Here is a 26245-nt window from a genome sequence, read left to right on the forward strand (position 1 = left end):
ATGGAAGAAAGAGAATATGAATGGAGGTACAGTAATGGAGCATGACTCAAAATATCCAAAATTCATATATCGGATGAGATTACGAACTTGAGATGGTTGAAATCTCATAGGTGCTTACATGACAGATAAAACACGGCATTTTATCTTTCATTAATCCAGCGCACAAAGCACACTCATAGCAGCAGGAAACTGACCAATGACCTCCAATGACCAATGATCTCTAGCTGTGTGCTGTCAACCACCACCAACACAAAAGAACTATTGGAACTCAACTCCTTAATTTAGTATCTATTCAAGAACAGCAGCGACAATGCCACTGCTGCATCGCAACAAACATTTGCTTATAAAATTTTACGTTTCATGAATCAACTGTCAATTCATAGAGGAAAACCAAGCAGTGTGTCAATAACAGAAAGATATAGTAATTGTAAACAAGTACAAGCAGGCTGTGAGCCTCTAAGACATAAACTAGGAAAACTGATGTCAGTGGGACCATGGTCACAATGATAATAATAATGGTAAAGAAATCCACAGTGGTGTAAGTGTAAATAATATATTTACACTTCACCACAGTGGATCTCTTCACCATTTTAGTGACTCATGCTATTATGAGATTTTTGTGATTAATAATAATAATAATAATAATAATAATAATAATAATAATAATAATAATAATAATAATAAAGAGATAATATAAGCCTCTTAAAATCCACTAAGATGAAGTAATGCAACCGTCGCAGAGGAAACCCGGTTTACGACAAGAGCAACTGACTAATCAATATCAATGAGCCCGTGACATTACACTGTGATGCAACAAATCACTTTGCGAGCCGCCGCTAGAAAAAATAAACTTCCAAGAACCTCCTTTTGATCTCTCTGTTGGCTAGAACAAACGCCCACACAAGACCTCTTGTACTCTTTCACAATTTAGGTCAACACTTCTTACACCCTTCCACAATTTAGGGCAAGACCTATTACACTCTTTCAAAATTTAGGTCAAGGCTTCTTACATTCTTTCACAATTTAGGTCGAGGCCTCTTACACTCTTTCACAATTTAGGTCAACGCCTCTTACACTCTTTCACAATTTAGGTCAAGGCCTCTTAAACTCTTTCACAATTTAGGTCAAGGCCTCTTACACTCTTTCACAATTTAGGTCAAGGCCTCCTACACTTTTTCACAATTTAGGTCAAGGCCTCTTACACTCTTTCACAATTTAGGTCAAGGCCTCTTTCATTCTTTCACAATTTAGGTAAAGACCTCTTACACTCTTTCACAATTTAGGTCAAGGCCTTTTATATTATGTAAAATCTAGGTTAAGGCCTCCTACACTATTTCACAATTTACGTCAAGGCCTCTTACACTTTTTCACAATTTAGGTCAAGGACTCTTACAAAATTTCACAATTTAGGTCAAGACCCCTTACACTCTTTCACAATTTAGGTCAAGTCCTCTTACACTATTTCACAATTTAGGTCGAGGTCTCTTACACTATTTCACAATTTAGGTCAAGGTTCCTTACACTCTTTCCCAATTTAGGTCAAGGTTCTTACACTCTTTCCCAATTTAGGTCAAGGCCTCTTACATTCTTTCACAATTTAGGTCAAGTCCTCTTAAACTTTTTCACAATTTAAGCCAAGACCTCTTACATTCTTTCACAATTTAGGTTAAGGCCTCTTACAATCTTTCACAATTTAGGTCAAAGCCTCTTACACTTTCACAATTTAGGTCAAGGCCTCTTATGCTATTTCACAATTTAGGTCAAGGGCTCTTACACTCTTTCACAATTTATGGCAAAGGCCTTTTGCACCTTCACAATTTAGGTCAAGGTCTCTTGCACTCTTTCACAATTTATGGCAAGGCCTTTTACGCTATTTCACAATTTAGGTCAAGGTCTCTTACACTCTTTCATAATTCATGGCAAGGCCTCTTACACTATTTCACAATTTAGGTCAAGGCCTCTTACACTTTTCCACAATTTATGGCAAGGCCATTTACACTATTTCACAATTTACGTTAAGGCCTCTTACACTCTTTCACAATTTAGGTCAAGGCCTCTTACACTTTCTTTCAGAAACACACTTTCAGGGTCAAGGCCTCTTTCACAATTTAAGTCAAGGCCTCTTACACTCACAATTTAGGTTAAAGCCTCTTACACTCTTTCACAATTTAAGTCAAGGCCTCTTACACTCTTTCACAATTCAGGTCAAAGCCTCTTACAATCTTTCACAATTTAGGTCAAAGCCTCTTACCCTTTCACAATTTAGGTCATGACCCCCTACACTCTTTCACAATTTAGGTCAAGGCCTCTTTCACTCTTTCACAATTTAGAGCAAGGCCTCTTACACTCTTTCACAAATTAGGTCAAGGCCTCTTTCACTCTTTCACAATGTAGGTCAAGGCCTCTTACACTCTTTCACAATCTAGATCAAGGCCTTTTTCCCCTCTTTCACAAATAGGTCAAGGCCTCTTACACTCTTTCACAATTTAGGTCAAGGCCTCTTTCAGACTCACAATTTAGGTCAAGGCCTCTTACACAAATTAGGTAAAGGCCTCTTACACTCTTTCACAATTTAGGTCGAGGCCTCTTGCATTCTTTCACAATTTAGGTCAAGGCCTCTTAAACTCTTTCACAATTTAGGGCAAGGCCTCTTAAGCTCTTTCAAAATTAAGTCAAAGCTTCTTAAACTTTCACAATTTAGGTCAAGGCCTCTTACACTCTCTCACAATTTAGGTCAAGGCCTCTTACACTCTTTTACAATTTAAGTCAAGGCCTCTTACACTCTTTCACAATTTTGGTCAATGCCTCTTAAACTCTTTCACAATTTAGGGCAAGGCCTCTTACACTCTTTCACAATTTAAGTCAAGGCCTCTTACACTCTTTCACAAACTGGGTCAAGTCTTCTTACACTTTCACAAATTTTGTAGAGGCCTCTTATACTCTTTCACAATTCAGGCCAAGTACCTAAGCTGGCACAATGCCGGCTACACCCAAAGCAGCCAGCTTTCTAATCCGCAAGAGCGATGATACCTTTGTTAATAAAATGGCAACACGGGTGCTAATAACTCTGAGATTCATTTATTTCAAGTAATTTTACAAGTACGATATGAACAACTTGGAGGTGTCCTTACACTATAAAAGACCTTATGATAAACTTAGGTTAAAAATTATGCCCCTCCGAGAGAGGAACATTAAGAAAAATAAAAAATAAACTATACAATGGCAACACGTATACCTTTAACTCTGCTGTTAATTTACAAGAACGATCAGAACAACCTGAAGGAGTCCTTACCCCATAGTAGAAGTTATGGTACACTCATTGCAAAACTATGCCCCTTGGAAAGGGAAACATTAAGAAAAATAAAAGTAATAAACTATATAACTAATACCATTCAGGCAGCTATCAAACTCAATGACAAACGTTTTAAAAAAGGTATCTCAATGATAATAACACAGGAGATAATGTTTCAGTGTGAGAAGATAATACCAGAGACTATGGCAAAGGCTCAATAAATACATTATAATTTATACATGCATACAAACAAGTATATATTTATACATGCATACAAACAAGTAAGGCTATACATATATATATATATATATATATATATATATATATATATATATATATATATATATATATATATATATATATAAATATATATATATATATATATATATATATATATATATATATATATATATATATATATATATATATATATATATAATAACCTTTCGGTCTCCACCACCAGCTGCAACACACAACAGTCGAGTGAGCCGTCAAGAGAAGCACAATGACTCCCAAAGGCCATCAACGCCACTCTTGCATCCACTTTTTTAATCCAGTGCGCACTCAACCACGGCAGTGAGCACACGTATGCTGAAAAAATCCCAGTATGTGTGCCTGTAACTCTCCAGTTAATATATTTCCTGTTTAATTTTACAAGTATAATAATAACGACCAATAAGTGCTTTTACCCTTTAGAAGAAGCTTTGTTAAACACTGTGTAAAAATCACGTCATTAAGAGAGAGATATAATAGGAATATTTAATTCTAGAGAAAGCTTCATCGATTTCCAGCTGAATTTATTAAACTTTCACATGCTAACTAACCAAGCGTGTCTCATAGACGGTGCATTGGTATTTGAAACAACTCGCTGTTGTCATGCCATACATAATCTATTCAAATTTTGTCAATCAGTCTGTTCTTATTCTTTTTGTCTCTTACCTGTTACACATACAGTTAATTTCCTTCCAAGCTGTACGGAAGGGAAAGAAATTCGATACATTAAAATATAAAGATTTGTTAAAAATAAAAAACCTTGAAATCAAGAAATATACCTGATCGATGTCGAGGTTATTTTTTTTAATATAAGGCAGTGACAAAGCCAGTAACCTAAATTTCTCAGAATATATCGGGCTGCCTAGGAGCATTCCTCTTTAATGCATATATATATATATATATATATATATATATATATATATATATATATATATATATATATATATATATATATATATACTACTATATATATATACATGTAGATACATATACAGTATATATTCATATATATACATGCATACATGTTTATATATAAATACATGTATGATATGAATGTATATACCAGAAATAAATGATCTACAAAGACATTTCATTCTTATTAAGAAGATGCACCATTCCATACGATAACAAGAGTTCAGAAGTACCAAGTTTAGAGCGAGGTAACATCTGAACAACTCAATGGTATGTCCCTGTAATTCTGCCATCATATACTTAATGAGAATGGGGGAAAATATGTAAATGATTTTGTAATGTCCATAAAAGCTGCTGTCACAATGTTATTTTGAAATATAAGCGACGTTTCGCATAAGAATAAATGTCTTGTTTCGGTGGGGGGGGGGAGGGTCTACGAAAATAAAGATTTTGTAAAGCTACGTCACAGGAAATGCTCCTGCTGCTGGTAAGCCTAACCATTTTTGGGGCTTGCCCCCTTAATGAATACAAATTAAGCGTTCGTCTTGCAAAAAACGCCGCGTATCGCTTGAGTGCTGCAGTTCGGTGGTGTTCAGTTGAATATTATGATTTATATGTGCATCATGTTTCGCTACAGCCAGTTTTAACTGGACAAAGTAGGAAACTTTCCCTGGCGCGTGCGATGTTTGAAAACTATACCTATGCATAATTCAGTGATACCAATCGTCTTACCACATATGTCATAAGTGAAATGTAGGTAAAGAGAGAGAGAGAGAGAGAGAGAGAGAGAGAGAGAGAGAGAGAGAGAGAGAGAGAGAGAGAGTGAAATCTGATTCTCCTCTGCTTCCCTCATTAGTCAGCCAATCAAAGGTATACAGTTCGCGCAACGTAATGAGACTAAATTTCTCTGGTTTTCAGCTGATATGCGACAGCATGTTCTTGAAATTTGTGAAGACAGACAGAGTATGTATACAATTTTTAAACCATGAGGTTCAACTTGGTCTTTTGCCTGTTTACTTGAATATTTTTGTTCGGATGGTCAATATAACACATTTCGATCTTGGTCCTAGCGCGAATAAAAACAAAATATCTGAAATATATTTAAAAGTATGAAAGCAAATTTTGAAGGATTGAATAGGAACTTGTATCATCAAAAAATCACCGAAAATGAAAAAATTATCGTTAAAGGAGGACGTCTTAAAGTATGTAAACATACGGGAACAAGCGCATACTGGGATACATACGACAGATGAAAGAAAGTTGGTCACGGTCTTAGGTCAGAGTCAGGGGTTCTACTGTAGATGGGTCATAAGAGGGGAAAAACATTAAAGCGATTACACGAGGAAATGACATGTTTGGTAGAAGAAAAAAATCAAGACATTATTTAAGGAGCAGTTGTATGATGCAGTGACCACTTGCAGGAGCAAACTTCAGGATGAAGAAGACAGGAGAGAGAGAGAGAGAGAGAGAGAGAGAGAGAGAGAGAGAGAGAGAGAGAGAGGAGAAGAGAGAAGAAAAAAATGTGTGAAAATATCCAAGTACTACAGCTGTTCTATTAGGAAATATACAAAGAGAAAAAAGGTAAACAAAATTTGGACAACAGTAAAAACATGTAAACAGAGAGATGCTTCCCGAAGATGATGAACCTCAGGGTAGATGGAGTGAATATTTCAAAGTTTTACTGAATGTGGACAGAAGAGAGGAAGAGATGAATGAAGAAAGAGCGGGAGGGTTAGTGAAGGTGTAAGGAAATTATGAGGTTGAAGAATACAAAGAGCCCAAGTGCAATGCGATGATATGGTGGTTTAGGCGTGATAAAGTTGCTGACCAGGGTATGTAAGGTATGTCTCGATGACGGAAGGCGTTCCCAATGAATGGGTGAAGGCACTGCTCCTTTTTAAAAGGGTAAAAGTGATAAAGGCGAATGCAAGAAATATAAAAATATACGTTTATAATTAATTCATTCCCAAATCTGAAAAATTATTAAAGATAAAACTTTCAAGATTCTCCTTTTATTTTTCAAAGCCCAATCATGAATTGTGTGTGGCAAGATGTTGACTGAGGAATTCAGGCAGAGGGCAGAAGGACTGACTGAATGAGAACTATACGAGTTTAGATAAAAAAAAAAACAATTCTTTCGCAATTGTACTGTATTTACATTTGTTGATCCATCTTGATTTCCATTTAGCCTCATACCTGCACTACTGCAAACACTTTCAGAAGTGTTTTACTAGTTTCTGCCGTTTCTCCTCACTATCCCCATTCAGCACTGTAACCATCTGAATATATCAATAATTCGACATTAAATTCACACACGTCATTTCTTATCCTAAAACTTTGCACGTACATCTGTCTCTCACTTTTCACATCACTCCATCCATAAAGATATTAAACAGCAATGGAGACATCTTACACTCACGTCTAAGACCCACTTGTACGCCAAACCAGTCACTCTCCCTTCTACATATTCGAGCACGTTTTGTTTCGATCATAAAATCTTGAACTTTCTCTCCATTACCTACTTATCCCCAACAGCATTAACATTACCTCCCTGTCGATTCTATCCGAAGCTTTTCCTTTTCCAATGACTTTCCATAACTATTTCATAAAAATGGGTCAAACAAAGTCTTCCTTCTCTAAACCCCCATGGTTCTTTCCCTAGCAGTTCTACTCTCATCTTTCTTAAGTTATCAGTCAAAATTTCGCCGCTACACCTCCCTTGACATGCAAAGGAACACGTATAACCATAGTGATTCACAATCAAGTCTAAATCCGATCATAGATGAATTTACACAAACTCAAATCATGAATGCAACCATTGTTGTGCTTTAACCATGCATGTAGCAATCCCTGTTGATCACAACAAGCAAGAACTGAAGAGGGATTCCCGAGCTTGAAGGGTAAACAAGTTAGCTCAACGTCCTAGAGCTGTCATTGGTCATGTAATATATGATGGTGATGAGATATGTCTATTTTGGCACTCATCTTATAAAATCATAAAGTATTCCTGAGAGTAAGACGATTAATCGCAACGTTCAAGTGGTAAATCTACAAAATTCATTTTCACACTACTAAACGTGGTGGTTCATGATACCTTTGAGACTCTCAAAGCCCACCTAGATCTTTCCCAAGATACATATCCTTAGAGCCGAGAGGAGTTGCACCTAGTAACCAGACACTTATAATTCTCCGTGGTGCTGAAGGACACTCAAAGCAAAGGAATGCACGTACGATGTAATTTCAGTATTAGAGTCCACACCAGATGCTGGTGCTTCAATACCTGTCTTACCTCAAGAATAAACAACGGTTAAAAGGGTGGTTAAGGAGCTATGACACTATTACATCATTTTACCCCATGCAAGAGAGCACATGCATCCCACATCCTTAGATATGCACGAAATGTATAAGTTAAGCAATGTTCATTTTGTTGTATGCTTTCTTTTTCTTTTACCTCTCTACTAGCATATGCTTTTACATATATATATATATATATATATGTATATATATATATATATATATATATATATAGGCTATATATATATATATATATATATATATATAATATATATATGTATGTATATATGTATATATATATATATATATATATATATATATATATATATATATATGTATATATGTATATATATATATATATAATATATACATATATATATATATATATATATATATATATATATATATATATATATATATATATATATATATATATATATATATATATATATATATATATATATATATATATATATATATATATACATATATATATATATATATATATATATATATATATATATATATATATATATATATATATATATATATATATATATATATATATATGCAGAGACAAATAGCGATATGTTAATACTGTGCGCTTAACCACTTGTAAATCATGCATATATTTTTGCTCAAAGTATGAAATATCATCAAGTTGGAAGTAAACCTTTATTTACTCTCTGACCAATCTACAATTATCTCGCATTGGGAAGAACCAAAAATAAATAAATGCAAAAAAAAAAACAATAAGCGCAAAACAACGTAGATATAACATAAAGCGCACAAGAAAGACCCAAATACGTGCTTTTATACATGTGAGATTGACCGCATCTGCATGCCAGTCATACCAACCCTTCAGTTGGTCGTCTTTGCTCATCACTCCTCCAGATCCGTTCTCTGCGCATGACGTTACTTTTCTCGCTATGGAATCTCAGACGGAGATACACAGAATTTCTGATGACTGGTTCCACCCCCGAGGTGTTACGAACTCTCTGATCAATGCCCGCCCGATTATTAAGCATGAAGTCGTGTATGCATGCACGCACACACACAAACACACACACTTAAATATATATATATATATATATATATATATATATATATATATATATATATATATATACATATATAGTATATAAGCTCCGTGTATCAATGTACAAGCATACGTAAATACCAAGTCATGTGAATCTTAACAAACGTCTTGGATCATGGAAGAAAAATGACAGAAAAGATGGTTAAGTATGAGAAACGTTCTTCATGGCTGCAATCTTCTACTCTCTCTCTCTCTCTCTCTCTCTCTCTCTCTCTCTCTCTCTCTAGACACAAAACGTGTTACGATTCACATGAATAGTTCATCAAATTGGGCGTTTCCCTTAAATTTCACCGAAAATTTTAAACATTTAATTTAATGGGCATTAACCTATTCGCATCCTTGCAAACTTTTTTTTTTATGACCAACTTCTTAATGGTGACTTGGCGTGAGGATTGAATTCTCACGTCAACAAGGGCGACGTCTGGAGCACGTATGAGTTTTGTTCTTCTGAAGTGATGAAACTCCATACTTAGTGTGTTTTCATGTCTGCAGTTCAGTTTTTGAATGGACATCAGCACAAAAGGGAAGAGGCAGTAAAATACACATACACATACACACACAAATTGACAATCAAATGAGAGAACTGAACTTCAGCTGTCAAGCAGAGTTTGAACTCGAGTCTTCCCAGTTACAAGTACACATCTTTAGACATTTTTGCCCTCATTCGAAGTCAGTTCCAATTTGTGTGCCTACCTGCTGTTTGCTCTCTTGCATGTTGGTATGCGTGACATTGTAATAATTTTTCAAGTATAGGCCTACATACATACATACATACATACATACATACATACATACATACATACATACATACATACATACTCACACACACAGGGGAGATACTCGTTAACGTTTTTCTACTTATCGCCCCAGCAGTCCTATTATGTGTGTCTGCCGTGGGGGTATTTAAGGATCCAGGGGCACCTCTTTAATCATTAGATTTAAACATGAAACAAAAAAGAACAGGAATCAAGCATAAAAATCTCCAAAACATACCTTTGTTCTTTTTCCACGTCGGTTTAAAAACTGATTGCTTAAACTGGCGCTAAAAAAATAAACTCCAGAAAATTTCTTCGATACGGGAGACCTCTTAATCATCATAAACATTGTTACTGTGCTACCGAAAGAGAGAGAGAGAGAGAGAGAGAGAGAGAGAGAGAGAGAGATAAGGGGCATATTTTTAGATATGGTATTAGTCATTTGATTCTTCCTTTAGGGACATCTGAAGGCTGCACAGCAACTTATCATGATATAATATACTAAATATAGATAGATACGATGGCCACTATTATTCTGTGCACAAAAACAGCTTCATGCGCATACTCATTACTCTGTTTCTAATAGCACGCTAAGGACATTTTTAATTTGCACACATATCCTATACTGCTCAAATTCAATGTCGCGTCTTCATGCTGTGTTTTACATATTTATGTAAGTCGGCAATTTGGCCGATACACACGTTTGATGATATAAAAATTCTAAAAAAAAATTCACATTTGAAACGGTGCTTTTGTTTTAGTCACTGAAGAAAAGCTGTATTTCAAAGATGCAAAGATGTCCAGAGAAGCAGTAGCCTAAGTGCGTGCCTTCCAGTGGTTACCTCCCACCTATTTCCGTCCTTTTCAAATTTACAGAGCATCGCTGAGCGGAAAATCTCTTACTTCAATGAGGCTTGTTCTTGGAACTGGAAAATAGAAGGAGATTGAGCTTGACAGGATGAAGGAACATGAAATAACATCCACCCAGAAGCGAACCACAAAATTTTAGGGATAAAGTCGGTGTTACTTTCTCTCTCTCTTCTCTCTCTCTCTCTCTCTCTCTCTCTCTCTCTCTCTCTCTCAAGAGGAAAAAAAATTAATTTTGCTGTAAATGAGATTCACCAGCTGCCTCTGATACGTGTAAACACAAACCATATCCACGAATGAATGTGTAACATTTTTCACCTGCGCTGATTTCTCGTGTGGCTTGAAATCTGGTATTTGCACACGTGCCCTTTCCCAAAATGTCACCGTAATTTTTCCGGTATTGCAACGATCCCCGATTAAGAATTTGTAAACTATTTTTGCAGGAAAGCTTTCGAAAACATCTATAAAATGTCCAATGCAAAATTTGATATGTCGAGAAATTATTCCGTGGAATTTACAGTTTATGATTATATGTTAAAAGGTTGCATGAAACCGAATTCCCAACAACACTAAAAGAAAATTCATATCATTACATGCAATTACTTAACACTAGTCCTGGAAGCACTACTATAAATAAATTACGCCAAGTACAGGTTACTGGCGAAAAGCTTTAAGCTTCGTTTCCTTATTGTAAATGACTTGATGTAATCAATATATCAATGATGTTCCATGTTGGTAAACATGCTTACAGTTTAGCTAACAAGAATTTTTTCCATGGATGAATAATAGTGTCTCGTTCATCAGATATTGAACAATGTAATTGAATGTTGTCATGTTTGTAATATATTTTATTATATTTCCTGGAGTTTTCCCCAGCTTTATAAAGTCGTTTTCTAAGATATTTTGATACTGACTGGACAAAAAAATTATCTTTTGAAAGACATGAAAATACTGTAATTTTGAATTTTTTTATTATGAAAGTTGTAATTTGTGGTCAATAAGCCTATCCATCTATCTATCTCCATCACTATATCGAGAGTTTATTCGGATTATAAAACCCCGCCCCTGGCTGGGTTCGCACCAAGTGGACATAATTATTGGCACACATTATGACGATCTAAAATATTAAAACAACGCATGCAAATACACATCTTTAACTACTGCCCATTTCAGGGACTCCGAGCCATCGTTTTTCTCAAATATCTAAGTAATTATTTGATCGGAATGGTATTTGACACGATGTACAAGATACCTCCCCCTAATTTTTGGTAATATAATGCATTGTCAAATGGTTTTAGTTAAGGCGTTTACTCTTGACTTACATGGTGTTGCCAAGCATCGCCAAACTATGCATTCGAACGTTCGTTATCCCCATCCCGTCCCTCCCTCTCCCTTTCCCTCCTTATCCTTCCCTCAATCCACTTTCCTGGCCTCCGTATCTCTGCCCCCGCTTTCCTGTCTATGGGGGATAGCGGACGTTCGATTGCGTAGATTAGTCTTGCTAACTCATGCGACTTTGCCTTTAAAAGTCAAGAGTTAAAAGTTGAGTATACCTTAGTTTAACCAGACCACTGAGCTGATTAACAGCTCTCCTAGGGCTGGCCCGAAGGATCAGACTTATTTTACGTGGCTAAGAACCAATTGGTTACCTAGCAACGGGACCTTCAGCTTATTGTGGAATCCGAACCACATTATAGCGAGAAATTAATTTCTATCACCAGAAATAAATTCCTCTTATTCTTCATTGGTAAACGCCTTAACGAACGCCATTTGACAATGCACTATATTACCAAAAATAAGCGGTAGGTTTCTTGTACACTGTGTCAAAGTACCATTTCAATCAAATAATTACTTTGAAAGATATTTGAGAAAACCATGACTAGCGGTCCCTGAAATGGATAGTAGTAGGTACACATTATGACAATCTAAAATATTAAATCAACGCATGCAAATACACATCTTTAACTAGTAGTTACATATTACGATAATCGAAAATATTAAATCAAGGCATGCAAATACTCATCTTTAACTAGCAGGTACACATTAAGATAATCTAAAATACTAAATCAACGCATGCAAATACACATCCTTAACTAGTAAGCACACATCAAGATAATCTAAAAATTAAATCAACGCACGCAAATACACATCTTTAGCCAGTAGGTAGTAGGTACACATCAGTAGGTACAAATCATGATAATCTAATATATTAAATCAACGCACGCAAATACACATCTTTACGGTGACTATCATTCAGTCAGGACACAGACGCCGACTCCTGCGTCGGCGGCAGGGCAAACGGCAACAGCTATCATGCACTGAAGCGCCGGCGGGCTAAAAATACTGAAAGCACGCAGATGAGTCCTTGCATACAGAAGTACCTAACTGGTCCTAAGAGAGACATGAGTCATATCCAGTGTACTTCAGCAAAGGTAAGGTTAACCTGGCTGATGAATACGCAAGCAGCGACCTGGGCAAAGGCGTTGTTAAGCGGAGAGCATTCATTCGGCATCGACAACGTGATCGACCCCTGGTACAAACGGGTCCTATCGCCAAGGGAGCAGAATAGAATAGAATACACAATTTAGGCAAAATGCCAAGCGCTGGGACCTATGAGGCCATTCAGCGCTGAAAGGAAAGTTGAGAGTAATAGGTTACAAAGGTGTGACAGGAGGAAGACTACGCAGATGCACTACGAAACAATTGTTAGAAGACGGTGGAAAGTAAGATGAAAGAAAGAATATGAAAGGATATACAGTAACCGGAATGAAAGGGGTTCCAGCTAGGGGCCGAAGGGACGCTGCAGAGAACCTCAAGTAATGCCTACAGTGCACCGCTCGCGAGGTGCACTGACGGCGCTACCCCTCTACGGGGGTGACCAGGACATAATACATTAAGACTACAGAAAATTGTTATTAAATATAATGTAAATGCTGTATGGTGAGCATGTGTAAGATTAAAAGAAAACCATTTATTCAAGAAAGGGTTTCAGCGATGAATATGAAAACAATCTGAGGAACATTGTTCCAGGAGAATTGAAATTTAATATTGTACCTGTGGACTAATGTACATTGTACACTGAACATTTTTAAATAAAAGATAAAAAAAAGATGTACGCAGCTGAGTTAAAACCTACCGAATAGCTGCCATTTACGTTAAAAAAAATCTAGGGTATCCCGAATTTAGCACGTGAAATGTCTTGGAAGAGAGCGGTCATATCAACAAGGCCTTATAAATGACTGGTACTTCTCCGTCCAATTTCGTAGAGTACTTCAGCCATCAGCATTATTCTCTCTAAAATAAAGTAAAAAGATACTATTATCCGGAGATAATAGCATCTTTTCTCAAAGGATTAAGGCTAAAGCATTGTTTGGTGTAAACTGCTGGTAAAGAAAATCAGTTTTAAAAAATAGCAAAACAATAAAATAAGATTTTTAAATCACTGAGATTCAAGCTGGTGCACAAACTATAAATTAAATGGAAAAGTTGGGCAGAGCTGATTACAGCAAACAAAACTTTTAAAAAGTGAAAACAGAATTGGACTGACTACTATTTACTGAAAATTAGTGCTACGTTATTAAATTTAATGTTTTTAACATTACATGAAAATTCATTACATGACATCAATATTCGGGTTAAAAAGCAATGTTAAAAGAAATTAAATTTGAAAACGTGATAAAATATATAAAAAGGCGGTGGCACTGTCTCAGAGTTCCAAGAAGAGGTGCTTCATAAGCACTTCAGATTCCAAATATCACAGAAAGCTCACTGGAATTGCAGTCTCTAATAACAATACACGCATTTTGTTTTTTAGGCTGAGTTTATAAAAGGTGTCAAATATTTTATATCGCCAACCCAAGTCGAAATAATTTTGCAGTATGTGCTTTGCTCCACGCAGGCCACAGATAATTTCTTTCTCGGTGCGCATTTGCAAAATTCCTTTCTCGGTGCGCATATGCAAAATTCCTTTAAGTTAGTTTGATTACCCAAAACAAGATTGTGTATTTCACATTTTCTGAGTAGGATAAATATTTCTTACTGTAATTTCACGTATGTCAAAATTTAATTAACAAAGGTGAGCGAAAAATTGATTCAATTAATTTAAATTTTGAGGTCATGATTTTTATCATTCATTATGTTCACTTTTCACTGAGATACGAACTGAGTTAAAAAGTGTATGCTTTTCTTTTCAGTCTATCAAATCAAAAGTTTATCTAACAAGATCATAAAGAAAGGAATGTCGCTGAGTGCTGTAAAAGACAGTATATACATAAATTACGTCTCAGAACACATTCAACTAATAACTAAGAAACGATTGAATCTTTAACTACGGCGCAATCGAGTTTTCTGTACATCGTATACTCAAGGCCACCGAAAATAGATCTACTTTTCTATGGTCTCGGTATAATGCTGTATGAGCCGCGGCCCACCGAACTTTAACTACTGGCCGGTGGTGACCTGTCCTATATCGTCGCCAGATGCACGATTATGGCTAACTTTAACCTTAAATAAAATAAAAACTACTGAGGCTAGAGGGCTGCAATTTGGTATGTTTGATGACTGGAGGGTGGATGATCAACATACCAATTTGCAGCCCTCTGGCCTCAGTAGATTTTAAGATCTAAGGGCGGACGGACAGACAAAGCCGGCACAATAGTTTTCTTTTACAGAAAACTAAAAGGAAACTGGCACGGTGGGGAAGAAGATTTACCGCATTTCCAGATAAGCCTTCTGGCTTAACGTATGAAGCTGCTAATGGAGTGGGGTTTCTGCAAACGGTATTCAGTCACGATTCACCAAAAGTATGAGAGTGCGGTAGTGACAATTCTATATACAGTGTACATATATACATATATATATATATATATATATAGGTATGGTATGATACATGAAACATACGTACCGGGGTCTATGATGTCAGGCAGGGCAGCCGATCGAGACCACAGGTCTACCCCAAAGCCAAATCAAAAGTCCTTCAAAGAAGGCATCGTATTACCCCATACAAAAATGGGAATAAAAGCACGTTAAAAGAAAAAGAAAGAAAAGATATATATATATATATATATATATATATATATATATATATATATATATATATATATATATATATATATATATATATATAGTGTGTATACAACGGAACAGCTTTCCAGTTTCTCAGCAACTCTCTAGGGGTGATGATGCTGGCCCCACGCCCTTTCCCGTGACCAGTGAAACTCTGGTATGTACCCATTCACAGCTGGATGGACTGAAGGAGGTTAACCAGAATCGAACCACGGACCTAACCAAACAGTAGCCAAAAGCTTAATCGCTCAGCCACGGGGACAAACCTGTGCGTGTGTGTGTGTATATGTATATATATATGTGTATATATACGTGTATATATATATATGTATATATATATACATATATATATATACATATATATATATGTATATATATATACATATATATATGTATGTATATATATATATATATATGTGTATACATATATATACAGTATATATATATATGTGTATATATATATATAATGTATATATATATGTGTGTAAATATAACATAATACACACAAAAAATTAAATTTAAATGAAGTGTCATTGTCCCAGATTGTTGTAACACCATGTTTCCAACAAGCAATCAATACAGCAGAATATCATACATTAATCATATTACACCCTAAATCAAGGTAAATACGTTTGACATTATTGTCAACACACGAGAGATCAAAAGTAAAGACAAACAAAGGCAAATATCATAGGATGATGTTCACTGGCGAGACATTTATGGATTAAAATAAGCAAAACTGAAATTTAAAACTGCAAACTTGACCTTACTGCGAGCTCACATCTCATGGAATAAATAATATAACCTAATAATTTAACACACAATTACAGCCAATGGAAACCAGTCTACGGATTACTTTGCAAAGCTGAGACACATAAAACTCCAAATTATTATTATTATTATTATTATTATTATTATTATTATTATTATTATTATTATTCAGAAGGCGAAAGTTATTCATATTGAACAAGCCCACAGGGGCCACTGACTTGAAATTCAAGCCTCCAAAGAATATTGTGTTCATTAGGAAGAAGTAAGAGGAGGTAAAGGGAAATACAGAAATAAGTAAGAGGAGGCAAAGGGAAATACAGAAACAAGTAAGAGGAGGCAAAGGGAAATACAGAGAGAAGTAAGAGGAGGCAAAGGGAAATAAGAAAGAGGAGGATGCAAAGGAAATACAGAGAAAGTAAGAGGAGGCAAAGGGAACTAAGAAAGAAGTAAGAGGCAAAGGGAAATACAGAAAGAAGTAAGAGGAGGCAAAGGGAAATACAGAAACAAGTAAGAGGAGGCAAAGGGAAATACAGAAACAAGTAAGAGGAGGCAAAGGGAAATACAGAAAGAAGTAAGAGGAGGCAAAGGAACTACAGAAAGAAGTAAGAGGAGTAAGAAAGAAGTAAGAGGGCAAAGGGAAATACAGAAAGAAGTAAGAGGAGGCAAAGGGAACTACAGAAAGAAGTAAGAGGAGGCAAAGGGAAATACAGAAAGAAGTAAGAGGAGGCAAAGGGAACTACAGAAAGAAGTAAGAGGAGGCAAAGGGAAATACAGAAAGAAGTAAGAGGAGGCAAAGGGAAATACAGAAAGAAGTAAGAGGAGGCAAAGGAAGAAAGAAGAGGCAAAAGGGAAATACAGAAAGAAGTAAGAGGAGGCAAAGGGAAATACAGAAAGAAGTAAGAGGAGGCAAAGGAAAATACAGAAAGAAGTAAGAGGAGGCAAAGGGAAATACAAAAAGAAATGAATGATATTTTGGAGTGAATGAATTTCGACAGTACATAATCACAGTCTTTCACTGTAGATGAATTCCATAAGAACTGGGCTAAGGGTGCCGCAAGGAATGCCCTCAATAGCAAAAAAAAAGTATACCTTAGTTTAACCAAACAACTGAGCTGATTAACAGCTCTCCTAGGGCTGGCCCGAATGATTACTTATTTTACGTGGCTAAGAACCAATTGGTTACCTGGCAACGGGACCTACAACTAATTGTAGAATCCGAACCACATTATAGCGAGAAATGAATTTCTATCACCGGAAATAAATTCCTCTAATCCTTCACTGGCCGGCCGGAGAATCGAACGCCGGCCTAAGAGAGTGCTAGGCGAGAAGCTACAATTTTTAATTAAGCCTAATGCTGAATAGTCAAGACTGGTCCGTACTGGAGGTACTTGCGTTCAGTTTTGTGAAATGCACTAATTTTCATTTTATAACTGTCAACAGTTGTATAAAACTTCTAAGAGTTTCCATTCACGTTTTCTAGGCATAAAGCACACTTAGCTTGTACTCTCACATTCACTACCACCAAGGACCATCTAAATAGGCATACGAGGTCCGCTTGAGAGCTCTTGAGATTTGCCCCTACGGTAGGATATCCTGCCTCTAGATTTCGCAATATCTGTGTTTCTGAACTTCACATGGCTGATCTATTGCTTAACTGTGAGCGTTTGTGATTCAGAGGCAAGCCAAAAAGAGTAAAAAAAAAAAAAAATAAAACTCAAGGTTACCGGAAGAGTTCGCTTTCTATGAGAACTTCCAATTTGTTTTTTAGATCTTTAGATCTTCTTGAAGATTTTAAATCTTAAAGAAATCGGCTATGGATTTGTATGGACATATCAAACTTACACTACATCAAATCGAACAAGCAGTTGACTATAACCATTCCTGGACAAAAGATTCGTGTGACCAATGTTTCCTCGTATGAGGGTATATTAATAAATATTTTTTTCGCGTAGGGAAAACGTTAGGAGATGCAATACTGCACCGGGAAGGTGTGCGCGCAAGAAGTACCTACCTACGGCCGCCTGTTAACCATTTCCAGCCGGATAAAACTGATCCGGGCCAAATTCATCCGGCAATATCGACCTAACAAACGCCGCCATTCGCTCCCCGCCACTTCGCCCCCAGTATAACTGCCCACCATACAAAGCCAGTTCCTTGCGTATTTGGCAGAAATGATCAACAATCTGTTTCTCCAAAGGCATTATTCACGTCACAACATTGTCCCACCACATGAGATGCAACATGTGTGCGCAAGCATACACACACACATACCTTAAGAAATATAAAGGTTATATATATGTCTGTGAAATATAAGAAAGAAATCGAGAGCGTCCATATTAAGAAAAAGCATTTCATGTAAAATCCAACTTAGTGTCGAAAAGTGAAAATCACAAAATTTACAACCCAAATTTAGAACTTTGGTTTGATGATCCTAAAAAAATATATATATAAAAATAAGGGTATAGTCAAAGGGGACGAAACGTTTAAGAAAGGAGCATTTGGCCACAGAAGAACCTAGGTAAAATCACCAACTCGGAGGATTTAAAGTTTTCCTTTCGAAGAGAAGTGTGGGGGTGGGTAAAGGGAGGGAGGGAGGGGAGGAGGGCCGAATGCGTGTTAGGTTAATAGACACGTTTCGAAACGATTGCTGGTGGTGGCGGGGCGCGCTCACCCTCTTCAGTATCCCAATGGCCTTGGTAACGTGTGGTTGTTCCGTCTTGCGTCTGCTTACCGACGCTCGCTTTTCTCTTTGTGCTGCTGTAGCCGTCTGTTGCTCTCGTCAAAAGGTGGTGACGAAGACGTCCACTGTGCCCAGACTCTGGAACGGTGATTGTGCGTATACTGTACATCACAGGCAGACAAACTTCCCAGGGGGCTAAATCATCAACGTGTCACGCACATGATGGTGATGATCTGTCATTTTGAAAGATGCTGAAGGTGACACCAGCTCTTATTTTAGTGTGGCGTCAAAGGGTGATGCCACCAGCAGCGGCGGCAGCAGCAGCAGCAGCAGCAGCCCTCGTATTAACGCGAAGTGATTGCGAAAGTCTGGGTCGTGAGTTGAACTGTTTCGAAGTCATTTTTATGAACTCTGGAATCACCTGAATTTGAGGCTACCGAAATGTGTGAATATATATATATATATATATATATATATATATATATATATATATATATATATATATATATATATATATATATATATATATTTTTTTTATAGGGTATAACATTCGAGGAGTTGACAAATGTTTGCATTTGCAATGGCATTTTTTTTAATGTTCATAGTAAGTTTTTGGCTCAGTCCTCTGCATGCATGTGCTAGTCAGCGTAATAGCAAATCGCGGGTTTGTAGATATTATGCTAATACCATTACTGTATTATTATTGTTCGCTTCATATCCTTACAATTTTTTTTTTAAATAGTACTTGTTCTTTTAAAACATTTACGACACGTTCTTTTAAAACGTTTACGACAATAATGATATGAAAATAAAAACACCAAATTAACAATAACAATCGCAATATTTCTGCACTCCAATGAACGTAACATATGCGGCTTTTATTCGCTTGCAATTTCCACATCCCAATCTCCGACGGATGTCACTGTACTATTCAGCATGTCTCGGGCATACACGATTGTATAGTTACTGATAACCACCGTAAAAATTAGATTGGGCTAATGGTTTTGCACTGGTTATCTGGTAAACTATTGAAAAACAAAGTTTTCATATAGAATACAATGCATTTGTTTGATTTGAATATCGAGCTCGTCGTAACCAAGTTGAAAGCTTATTTGCAACATCGATGGCTTTTTCTCTTAAGTTTTCAAGAGATTATTCTGAAATGCGTAATCTATTACTTCTAAAGGATGCAAATTAACACTGTTCTACGTAGGTCAGTTGCTTCCTTTCATATCTATCTGTATATTATTTTAAACTTCCCTTCCTCACTTCAAATGACGTTCCCCGGGGTCTTTTCCTTTCATATGCTCTTTTATTTCCTAAGTCGTCCGGGCGGTTTGCAATTGACATCCCCTCCAAGCCGTGATTTCACAGATGATTCCGCTCTCAATGCCTCTCTTCTCGGTCGCCCTCCCAAGACACCCTTTGTCGCTCGCGTAATCTCCAAATGATTTCTTCCTCTCTGACCTTCGTTCCAGATCAAGTTTTTTCACTGGGATTCGTGAATCTATTTACGTTCAAGAATTAAATAGAAAAACCTTCGATCCAGATCAAGTTTTTTCACTGGGATTCGTGAATCTATTTACGTTCAAGAATTAAATAGAAAAACCTTTGTTCCAGATCAAGTTTTTTCACTGGGATTCGTGAATCTATTTACGTTCAAGAGTTAAACAGAAAAACTTTCGTTCCAGATCATGTTTTTTTCACTGGGATTCATGAATCTATTTACGTTCAAGAATAAGAATTAAATAGAAAAACCTTCGTTCCAGATCAAGTTTTTCACTGATCGTGAATCTATTTACGTTCAAGGGAAAACCTTCGATCCAGATCAAGTTTTTCACTGAATCTATTTACGTTCAAGAATTAAATAGAAAACCTTTGTTCCAGATCAAGTTTTTTCAAAATCTACTTACGTTGAAAAAACAGAAAAACTTTCGTTCCAGATCATGTTTTTTTCACTGGGATTCATGAATCTATTTACGTTCAAGAATAAGAATTAAATAGAAAAACCTTCGTTCCAGATCAAGTTGTCATTGGGATTTATGAATCTATTTACGTTCAAGAATTAAACAGAAAATCCTTCGTTCCAGATCTAGTTTTTTCACTGGGACTCATGAATCTATTTACGTTCAAGAATTAAATAGAAAAACCTTCGTTCCAGATCAAGTTTTTTCACTGGGATTCATGAATCTATTTACGTTCAAGAATTAAATAGAAAAACCTTCGTTCCAGATCAAATTTTTTCACTGGGATTCGTGAATCTATTTACGTTAAAGAATTAAATAGAAAAACCTTCGCTCCAGATCAAGTTTTTTCACTGGGATTCGTGAATCTATTTACGTTCAAGAATTAAACAGAAAAACCTTCGTTCCAGATCAAGTTTTTTCACTGGGACTCATGAATCTATTTACGATCAAGAATTAAATAGAAAAACCTTCGTTGCAGATCAAGTTGTCACTGGGATTCGTGAATCTATTTATGTTCAAGAATTAAACAGAAAAACCTTCGTTCCAGATCAAGTTTTTCACTGGGATTCATGAATCTATTTACGTTCAAGAATTAAACTGAAAAACCTTCGTTCCAGATCGAGTTTTGTCATTGGGATTCAAGAGTCTATTTACGTTCAAGAATTAAACAGAAAAACCTTCGTTCCAGATGGGATTCATGAACCTATTTACGTTCCAGAACTTAAAACAAAAAGGATCCTTAAGTTTTAAACGAAGTTTATTTACGTTCAAGAACTTGAAGCATAAAAAAAATCTTTAAGTTTTAAATGAAGATTAAGGAGCTAGTTTTATCGTAACCCGTTTTTAAATTCGTTCATTAATTTATCTTTTCTCATATTGTCAAATTTGCCACTGAATCATCAGGTAGTGTCATCTTTACTCTTTCTCACATCTCGCGAAGTTTAATACCATCTGTCATCAACTGAAGCAGTGATCTCACGTCATAGGCCACTGTTTCTCTAAAAATTATCAAGACTTCCTGTTTTTCATTTAAATTAGATATAGATAAAAAGAATTGCCCGAGTCGGAGATCATATTCGCTGTAACACCAATCTACATAAATTAATTAAACAATAAAACTACAAATACAGATTCTATTTTGATCACTTTCTTTTGTATACTACTACTACTTCCTCTGGTATTAATTGTATTTGGTTAGCAAGAGTAAATAGTTGTTTCCTTCTTACTCTTCAGAGAAGAGTCAATGAAAGCCAAATGAAGAAGGGTTCATAAGCTTATCCTTATACATAATTGTCCTCTTTCTCATTCACGAACATCTCAACCAAATTTTCAAATATTTGTTATATGCCACACTAACTTTGACAGCTAAACAGACTGATCTGTTCGGTGTATTTTACCCATCATTACAAGACTTGAGAGAGAGACACACACACACACATTCTTAGCCCTTTATATCTGAGAGACTTTACTTTGTGGTAGCCTTTTTTTATAGGTGAATTTTAATAGTATTTTCATAATAATCCCATATACCAGGTTGGACATTAACAAGTCAAGGGTCAAGGTCACAGAACAAGTTACGCTTGTAAAATAATGGGCAAACATATAAGCAGTAGAACGGTAATGAGTTCGTCTCTTTCCTGAGAGTTATCATCTCTAAGTAGTGCATTAAATTATGCTCTGAATTTGCACTTTAATTTTACAAAGCTATTCCATTAACTTAAACAGACCGATAAGAACAAGAAAAATATTCAGCTGCATATTCAATTTCATGACGTTTTATCTTACCCAGATGTGCAGTAACATATTATTAACTATGTAAGGACAAGAAGAAATCAGAATAAAACACTGGTCCCACTTTTTCGTACAGCTGGTCTTTAACACAAAAGAAGAACTTAGTAACTCTAAACTGAAATGACTAACGTATTCATTAACATCCTACCCATCGTAAAGACAGACTTTATAAGTAGAGAAAGTGAATAATATCAATGTTACCTCCAACAAAGTTTTTACAACTAACTTTAGTTCCTCATTGGACAGGTCGATACCGTTCTCGGCTAGCACTGTACTGGGCCTGCGTTCGATTCTCCGGCCGGCCAATGAAGAATTAGAGGAATTTATTTCTGGTGAATAGAAATTCATTTCTCGGTATAATGTGGTTCGGATTCCACAATAAGCTGTAGGTCCCGCTGCTAGGTAACCAATTGGTTCTTAGTCACGTAAAATAAGTCTAATCCTTCGGGCCAGCCCTATGAGAGCTGTTAATCAGCTCAGTGGTCTGGTTAAACTAAGATATAGCCGCCTACAACTAACTTTAAAATAAGGCAAATATACTACTGCTTGAGATAGCTTTCAATTCCTTAATTTATCTAATAATAATCCCTACCATACAATTCTAGCGTAGCTCTATTGAATCTTTATATATAGTATAAACATACAGTACAAGATATTTATTAAAGAATTTACCTTAACAGGTCAGATATATTTTAGTTGCTAGTCTCCTGCGCTTCAAAATTTTGTCGATATTGTCTTTTATTATTAATATATTCTTTTATGTGAAGAAAGCTCGAAACGAGCAAACTTCCAAACACTTCATGGACCCATAAGAAAAAAATTAATGACGATGGCCCTATCCCCTTCGATGCAGTCATTAAGCAGGACCACAAGACATGGCAGAGTTTCCTAAAGTTCAGAAGTTGAGACGGCAAAAAATTTATCGAAATGACTTACCCAGGAGTTCATGATGTTCCTACGGTATGATCAATGACTGATGTATGTTTACCATTTGCACCACGAAGAACTAATTGTATTAGTTATAAAATCAAATACAGAGGCGATAAAACAAAGAAGATCGTGGATAAAAGGCTTTTGTACTCTCTCTCTCTCTCTCTCTCTCTCTCTCTCTCTCTCTCTCTCTCTCTCTCTCTCTCTCTCTCTCTGACATTCCCAGCCCTCCTAGATTTTGCACCTTCCACTGTCTTTGCGGAAGCTCCGAAGGCAGTCTTAAGGAAATGAACGACAGAGGAGGAGGTGGTCCCAGTAAAACGTACAGACCCCAACAGAGAATGGGAGGGAGCTTTTACTAAGAAGTAAGTCATGTAAGGAATTGAATACCTGTTCAAATGGCTCTTAGGTGACGAGATAGATTTAATGCAAGCAGGTAACATTTCCAAACTTCACTGACGTCAAAACGGCATCCAATATGACCCTTCTTAGAGAGAAATTAATCTATTCTGTTCGCTAGGTGTAAGAAAAACGGCATTTTCAAAGCCACGTAATGAAAGAATGACGATCCCATACACTGAAATGACTTGAATCAAAATTCATAAAAAGGGAGAATTTACATTCACACTGGGTAATAACATTATCGACCTCTACATTTCCAATTTAATATCCTTTCCAGTATCGTTATCTAAAGATTTAAAAATAAATAAAAGGCAAGTAAATCCGTCTAAAGATATAAAAATAAAGGGTAAACATATCCTCCTGTAATCTATCCTAAAAAAAAACAGAACACACTCAAGTCTTCAAAAGTGATAAATGATCATAGTCATTATTATAGACATCATGTATTTTAATAATCTTCTACGTTTATTTACATTACCTTTAATGAAATACTTTGACATGGGGAATATAATAACATTTATAACGTATCAACGTCTTGAAAAAACAACTGTTACTCAACTCTGAAAATTCAACGGTTTTATAAAAATGGTTATTTTGAAATTTTAACTAACGACACAATGAGCGTGATGCTTGCAGACCGCTTCCCAGCAATGGGTTGGAAAGTTGTACAAAAATGCTGTATTTTGCAGAATCAACACTGCGCGAAAATGGACAATGTGTTTGGCCGTGCTAACTTCACAGTAGGCTACACCAAATAACAGCGTATCTGACGCATGATGTTCCCAAAACGAGATTATGGATGCTTAATATAAGCATTAATCTAGTCCACACAAAAGACTTAATATTATCATTAATCAAGTCCACACAAAACGTGAAATCCTAAATGCGTATTTAAAAGATAAATGACCGGTTCACTTTATCAATCATATGATGTATACAGCATATTTTTTTCCTCTATGCATTCATTTATTTCAACAAAAAAAGTCCATTCTTCAATTTTTATCTTCCCTTTTCAATCTGGATAAACCATTTATGAAGAAATGCACATACGATCATGATCATGATCATGATCTCGTATACATGGAGGAATGCACAGTGAAAGTTTTTTTTTTTTTAAAGTAAGGCACTGATGTATATGTGCTTATAAATAAATTAGAACTTCATACATCACATGTATTAATAATGGGTATGCATACACTTATTTATGCATATATCCAGCATACCAGATACGAATCTCAGCCAAATGCAACCATTTACCTTCAAAATTCCTAGACGTAGCAGAATTCCCTTCGCCGATCCATTAGCTGCATACAAAGTTTCACTTTCTTTGCTAAGGACATGATACATGTTCTGTACTTTTCCATAAGAGCTAAAATCCCTTTCAACATCGCTGCTAACTTCCGAACAGACAGGCTTAACGGAATCTATTTCCAAGGTCCTTCACTATGAAAGTCAAAAACAAGTCTCCTTCTGAATCGAAACACGTTACCCTTTGAAGTGAAACAAGAACTCAAAAAAGGTCATCTCACAGTCCCCGAAAGAGGGAAGGAAGTACGGCAAAGACTTTGTGTAACACTGAAACCTCTCTTGTCCCTCTCAGTGGCTCGGTGGTTCAACTAAGTCTGATCTTGGAAGAGAAAGATTTTTCATTCTTCCCGTTTCCCTGATGCTAAGGCTTCCAGCGGGAAGTATATCGAAAAATGTAATTTAGGTAAATTAACCAATGCGATTCTTTCCAGCTCTTATACCAGAAACATGGAATATATCAAAGTAACTTTATAATAAATAAACGCTCAAAGAATCACTTTTGCAAGGCAGAGCAATTGAAGAAATTGAAATTCAAAACAGACATATGGCATGCAACAGAAACATTTTTTCAATGAGCATTTTCATATATGAAGGACATTAAACTTATACTGTACTTACTAAAGGCAGATGACATTAATTAGTATTAATGAATAAACGCATCAAATATGCAACAGACAATAAAATAAAACAACATTACAACATGCAACAAAAATACCAGTAATTCCTTTTGAATATTTATATATGAAGGCAGTAATCCTATACTTACGTAAGAAATGAAATGAACTGACATTAAACAGCTTCTAATAATTAAACTTGTAACAGGAAAAAATTTTATACAAA

At 35.9% G+C, this 26245-nt stretch overlaps 1 protein-coding gene and 1 long non-coding RNA gene across 4 annotated transcripts in view; one reads left to right on the top strand and one right to left on the bottom strand.

Moving 5' to 3' along the window:
• LOC136850704 (uncharacterized) overlaps window positions 1-26245 on the bottom strand; it is a 1048955-nt gene that overhangs the window by 987216 nt on the left and 35494 nt on the right. The window lies entirely within an intron of this gene.
• Window positions 18991-26245, top strand: part of LOC136850702 (major facilitator superfamily domain-containing protein 4A-like) — an 87877-nt gene continuing 80622 nt past the window's right edge. The window contains exon 1 of one of the 3 annotated variants that reach the window (XM_067124525.1): window positions 18991-19023. The gene's annotated coding sequence lies outside the window, so the exon portion shown is untranslated. Of the gene's footprint in view, window positions 19024-19080; window positions 19383-26245 lie in introns of those variants that run through there. The other 2 variants (XM_067124524.1, XM_067124523.1) reach the window with 2 other exon arrangements.

The sequence above is a fragment of the Macrobrachium rosenbergii genome, chromosome 22 (assembly GCF_040412425.1).
Source record: "Macrobrachium rosenbergii isolate ZJJX-2024 chromosome 22, ASM4041242v1, whole genome shotgun sequence".
In the NCBI taxonomy this organism is placed as follows: Eukaryota; Metazoa; Arthropoda; class Malacostraca; order Decapoda; family Palaemonidae; genus Macrobrachium; species Macrobrachium rosenbergii.